Raw genomic sequence first — 6755 nt, forward strand, 5'->3', positions numbered from 1 at the left:
AAGCTTGAGTGGACTTGCCACCTTACCAACAGATGGTGGCCATCCCACCCAAAGCCATTATTTGCAGGTCCCCAGGACATTGTCTTCAGTTGTGTAGAACAGGTTTTTCTTTGGCCAGATGCCCTTCTCCTTCTTCATCAAGGCAGGTCTTCCTCAAAACTCGGTGTCAGCCAGCAGCCCTGAGAAAAGCCACCCCCACCCAAAATCAGTGATGTCTGATCTATCAGTCCAAGCCCATCATAGCTTTCACCTACATGCCCTGGAAATAGGTATCTTCTTTGTCTTTGCCATGAAACCGTGTGTTTCTGTGTCTCTGCCCTCTGTCTCCCCACCACTGAGCACAGTGCCCTGTACACTATGACTCATAAATAAATGTGCACAAGTGAATGGATGGAAGAATAAATGAAGTGCAATGGACTCTCCAGCTGAAGCAGCAAGCCCTAGGGATAAACGGCCCACGTCCTAGGATCACATCCTCCCTAGACCACAAGGGCCCAGAGTTCAGTAACCTCAGCACTGGCTTTCAGGCTTGGAGAAAGAACTTCAGATTGTTGGTGCTTTTGAGTTTTCTAAGCAGAGCTACAGTACTGTCAATTCTGCTTGCTGGGTGGTAATAATGTCATCTTACATGATAAAGTGATCATTTTAAGTGTAACTGATCATATAGATAGGAACAAGTGTCAAAGGGATCACATAAATAAGACCAAGTATCTGGTAATAACAATAAATATAATTAAAAATTAGAGAATGATCCAACATGGGAATCAGGCCACACAGCAGACTCATAGAATGACAAACACCCTAAACAACACTCTGACCTCAGAATCAGCCCTTAAGGCATTTAGATCTGGCTGAAAAGCCCATGGGAACATTTCAGGCATAGAAATCCAAGACACTGTGGCAAAAAATAATTTATATGAAGGATCTCTGTGAGTGAGATCCCAGTGGAAAGAAGTGGTCATCAAAGAAGGAGGTACCTTTCTCTGAAGGGAGGAGAGAACTTCCACTTTGCTTATGACCATGTCTAAATACTGATGGAGTTGTGGACTCAAAAGGCTTCCATAGCCTTGGCAGCTCATGACAAGAGCCTTGGGTGCCATTTGTTAAATCAACAACAGGAATCACTGTGCACTTGTTCCCCATGTAAGACCCGACAATGAGAATTAACAGTAAAACTTGTCTTCAAACAGTACTTTATACTTTATGTGTCTATGTGAGTGCAAACTGTTGAAATCTTTGTTTAGTATAGAGTTAGTCTTCTGTATATAAAGATAATTAAAAATGAATCTTAATGAAGAATGGGATAGGAGAGGGAGTAGGAGGTGGGACAGGAGTGGAGGTGGGAAGGCAGGTGTTGGGGGGGAAACCGCTATATTCCTAAAGCTGTACCTATGAAATTTGTATTTATTAAATAAAAGCTTTCTTAAAAAGAAAGAAAGAAATACTAAGGATATCATAAATGGAATGAGATCAAGTTAAAAAAATTCTGCTTGCTCACTGGTGAAGGGAGTATACTGGATTGGGTCGGGGACAGCGTTCACACAGACTAGTTGCACAGGGCCCCATGCTGAGAAGGACCCACACCTGGCTTATAGCTCTGCCATCATCATCTTGAAATTTTAATTTTTGAACGAAGGGCTCTACATTTTCATTTTGCACTGGTCCCTGTAAATCATAGCTGGTTGTACTCACCTATGGGTGTAAAAGGATCCATTTGGTGAATATTAAAATCTATACCAAATTGCATCTCATTTTTTGTCGATTCATTGAACCAATATAGGCCTATATTTTTCATAGTTGTCGTCAAAAAATGCATCCGACTTAGCCACTTGTCATTACTTTGCATGTAGATACTTCTCTGTGCCTTAACATAGTTCTCATAGTTGTCATTTTGAACAGTTCTATCATATTCTAGAATGTAAATACACCATGAGTCTTGAGCCAAACCCCAGTGTCTGGGCATTTGGGTTTCTTCCAATTTTTATAAATAGCATTTCTAAGAGCAACTAAGTACAAGTTACTTTATTTTTTTTCTCTTTTGGACCATTTGCTTGGAGTTTATTCTCAGAAGTGGAATTATCAGGTCAAAGGATAAGAATAATTTTATAGTTCTTAAATATTACTGGATTGTTCTCTTGAATAACTGAACCAATTTATCAAAACCCCAGCAATATATACATAACTACTTTTAAGTTCTGAAATAATTATTTTTACTAGTTCAGTAGGTGATACCTTAAAATTGACAATAATCTACATGTTCAGCAATAAGGGGTGGGTTCTAAAAGCATGGTAATCTGCATGTTTTTTCTGTGTGGTTAGTAAAATCAGTTATTAAAGGTGACCACCAAATCTCCTGGCCTGGCTCATGGTCAATTCTCCCTCCTGACCTTGGTTACTTCCTGCTCCATAAGATGACCTTAAACTTGGATTCCCTAGCAGGCAGAAGGCCTTTGCCCCAGATCTGGGCTACAGGCCAGACAGGACAAGCCAGGGCACTACTTCTCCAAGCTGTGAACCTCTGGAAACCTCCAGCTCTAACCTACACCAACCAAAGGCATTGCATGTGAGAGAAAACCCCATCAAACAATGCAGGAAGCAGATTCCTTGAAAGTTACTTGCTTCATTATTTCCTGGGAAAGGGTTGGCTGTGCAGAGCTGCTGATCAACTCCAACTCGCCCTGTAGGTCCCAGCTGGCCTCAGACAACAGCTGCAAACCCCTGCATGAAACATGCCGTGTGCTGAGCACCTTCCAGAGGGGAGGAGGACAGTCTGGTACTCACTCCCACCTCCCTTGAGTGTAATAGTAATGCTGACTTATTTAGCAAACACTTAGAAAGCACTTGCTATGTGCTGGGCACTCTTCCAAATGTGTCATTAATTTTTTAAAGAAAATTTATTTATTTATTTATTTATTTGAAAGTCAGAGTTACAGAGAGGCAGAGGCAGAGAGAGAGGTCTTCCATCTGCTGGTTCACTCCCCAATTAGCCACAATGGCCAGAGCTGTGCTGATTTGAAGCCAGGAGCTTTTCCCAGGCCTCCCACATGGGTGCAGGGGCCCAAAGGACTTGGCCATCTTCCACTGCTTTCCCAGGCCACAGCAGAGAGCTGGATCAGAAGTGAAGCTGGGACTCAAACCGGCATCCATATGGGATGCTGGCACTGCAGGCAGAAGCTTTACCAGCTACGCCACAGTGTCAGGCCCTGTTTCATCAAATTGACTCATTTAATGATCCCAAGGGACAGGTGAGGGAACAGAGGCCGAAGAGGTTGAATGACATTCTCTCTCTCTCTCTCTCTCTCTCTCTCTCTGATTTATTTATTTGAGAGGCAAAGTTATAGACTGAGAGAGGGAGAGACACAGATAGAGATCTTCCATCTGCTGGTTCACTCCCCAGATGGCCGCAACAGCTGGAGCTGGGCTGATCCGAAGCCAGGATCCAAGAGCTTCTTCGGGTTCCCCCATGAAGGTGCAGGGGCCCAAGCACTTGGGCCATCTTCCACTGCTCCTTCCCAGGTGCATTAGCTGGGAGCTGGATGGGAAGTGGAGCAGCTAGGACTCAAACCAGTACCCATATGGGCTGCCGGCGCCACAGGCAGAGGCTTAACCTTCTATGCCACAGCACCGCCCAATGAATGACGTTCTCTTAGGGCCACCCAGATGGCTGGTGATGGTCTGGTGGTATTCAAGCCCAGGCAGTCCAGCTCTGGCTCCAGGGTCCACACACTTGCCCTGTAAGCTAAACCATCTCTAGACAAGATAGGGGACACCCATGCCAACATAGCTCCTGAACATCATCTACTCAAAACCTTCCCTTTTAAAATGAGAGATAACGCACCTGCAAAGCACAGCCTGCTGTGGGTGAGCCGGATGCAAGCCTGGGCCTCCTGACTCCTGGGTAGCTCTCCCTGTCACTTCTCACTGTGGTCCATCTGCTGCCCTTGGATCTGTGACGTGGTGGAGAGGCCTGTTCCCTGGGCTGCCACAGAAGAACATGCACGGCCCCCATTCCTGAGGACCCACGCCAGAGAACTAAGCAGTCTCAATGCTGACGGAAAATCAGACTGGACAGGTCAGCCTTGGAAAAGTCCAGCAGACACCAGTGCTTTCTGGAGAAACACCAAGCCCATCATTTGCTCTGGCCAACAGAGCAGTTTCCTTCAGGTTATTTCTGTCCAGAGGAGTCAAGGGCTGGGCGAGAGAGGCAGCTAAACCACAGTTCTCTCAAAGAACCTAATGCAAGAGGGACAGAGCAAAGAGTTTTCTCCAAGGTCCATTCCATCGACCCAGGAGAGGCACTTTCCGCCTGGAGCAGCGCCAGGCTGGGCCCACCCATGCCCCCTCCCACCACCTCTCCCCCACCCCCACACCTCCCCTGGCCCAGCCTTGCCTGCATCAGGAAGCCACCTTGCCTTCTTCGGAGAGGTTCTGCTGCTCCTTCCCCTCCCCCACGCTGCTGATGCGCACCTTCCTGGAGCTTCTATGGCTATAAATAAATGATGTCTGGATTGATTAGAGGATTGGTTTTCCCTCCAGCAACAGCCCTGACCTCTCATTTCTGAAATCTTGCTGCCCACTAGCATCACTCAAGTTTCATTTTGCACTGGGGCTTCGGTGCAAAGAGGCCTCACCTGGGAATGCAAGATCACTAAGCCTGGAGTCAGGAAATGAGCGTTCAAGTCTCGGTCCTACCGCCGACTCCCTGTCCTGGCACCAATCACTCACTCCTCTGAGCCTCAGTTTGCACCAAGACAGGGGCTGGTAACTGCTGGCCACCTTCCGCACTGCACTGTTGGGAGAAGTGAATGAGGCAGGTGTGAGAATACAATGCCTACAGTCAGTTGTAATGCCCAATGCAGATGCCAGTATAAGGTAGCTCCACCTGCCACCGGGCAGCTCTGCTCCCTGGGGAGGGCCATGTTGCGTGGATGGAGCTTCATGTTTTGCCTCCACACCAGGGCGAGTCACACAATTCTTCCCAGTGCCTCTAAATACTCGTTAGGGACAAAAAAATGGCATGCACCTGTGAATACACTTTTAAATAATAAAATATCCTTCCCTTCTGATATTACATCATTGTTTAAATGATGCTTGTAGAGAATGAAATTAAATTTAATTTAATGAAATGTTCAGGATACAAAATTGTGTATACAGTAGATAGAAAAAACACTCAGAAGAGATGAAAAAAAAAATGACACAATGCCCATGGTGGATGTCTCAGATTATGAGACCTCTTTATTAGGTCTACGATCTTTCTTTTTTCTAAACGAGCATGAATTGTTCATTTAACCAGTGGGGAAGGAGTAAAATGCTTTTTATTAAAATTTTTTTAAGAAAGTGGTGGTGGGACAGCGTTGTGGTATAGCAGGTTAAGCCATTGCCTGTGACACTAGCATCCCATATGGGTGCCGGTTTGAGTCCCAGCTGCTCCACTTCCAATCCAGGTCTTGTTAATGTGCCTTGAAAGGCAGCAGAAGATGACCCAAGTTCTTGGACCTCTGCCACTGACATGGGAGACCTTGATGGAGTTCAAGTTCCTTGCTTTGGTTGTGGCCATTTGAGGGGTGAACCAGTGGATGGAAGATTTTCTCTCTCTCTCTCTCTCTCTCTCTCTCTCTCTCTCTCTCTCCATCTCTCTGTAACACTGCCTTTCAAATAAATAATATAAATCTTAAAATAAAAAAGAAGGTATTGAGAAGTCTTGTTCCCAAGTTGCTCAGAGGCACACACACCAGGAATAGCCAGTCCTCGATGCTAAGATCAGGTTGGAGAGGGGGAGGAGAGGGTACTGCCTTGTAGGGAGGAAGGAGGGGAGATGACCAGATAGCCAGTCTGGCCCTCACATGGGCTATCACAGGACAGCAGGGCTGGAAGGGAGCTCCAAACCCCTAGACAACCACCACCCCCATGCTCATTTTCCAGATCAACATTCTGTGGCCAAGATAAGGAAAGCGACTTGTCTGAGATGCCAGGTCACTCATTGCCTGCTTCTCCAGTCCTGCTCCAGTGTCTCCTCGGGGGGCTGTGATCTCCTTGCCCCCAAACTGCCCCCCTTGCCAAGCTGGTACCTTCCTACTCTTCAGCTGATAGTCACCCCATCTTCCAGTTCTTTGTCAACATGTAAGCCAGGGAACAAGAATCACCAACATAGACCTAGGCACAATAAAATTCAGAATGTGAACCTGCCCTACCCATACTCAGAAAATCAGGCCATTGTGGATGCAGCAGTTGAATAATTTTTAAAAATCATGAAATTTAGAGATCTTAGAGTACTTAATGCAACATCTTTTCTCCACCTTGCAGCCTAAAAGACTGAAGCATGGAGATCTTGGCAGACTCACACAAGTTACACAGCAAGTTCGTGGAGGTGCCAAGTCACAGATCCAGTTCCTTTTTCACTCTTAGTCCAATGCTATTCTCCATTATAACATACAGCCCTGCAAAAAATAAATGAATGAAACAAAATAGGACAGTCGTGTTGTCATGTAGTAGATCATTATTAAGAGTAGAATTTTCAAGATACCTGGGACATACAAGGGGGCTTCCAAAAATTCATGGAAAAAGTAGAATTAAAAGATAAATTTGGGGAGAAGGCATTTTGCAGGTGTTTAGACACCTGCATCCCACACTGTTATCTACTGTATACACAACTTTGTATCCTGAAGCTTTCCTTTAAAACTCACCATAGGCGTCATTTAAAATCACTATGTAATATCAGAGTGGAGGGATACCTGATTCTTTAAAAGTATATTCAC

This window comes from Oryctolagus cuniculus, chromosome 7, assembly GCF_964237555.1.
Source record: "Oryctolagus cuniculus chromosome 7, mOryCun1.1, whole genome shotgun sequence".
NCBI classification, from domain to species: domain Eukaryota; kingdom Metazoa; phylum Chordata; class Mammalia; order Lagomorpha; family Leporidae; genus Oryctolagus; species Oryctolagus cuniculus.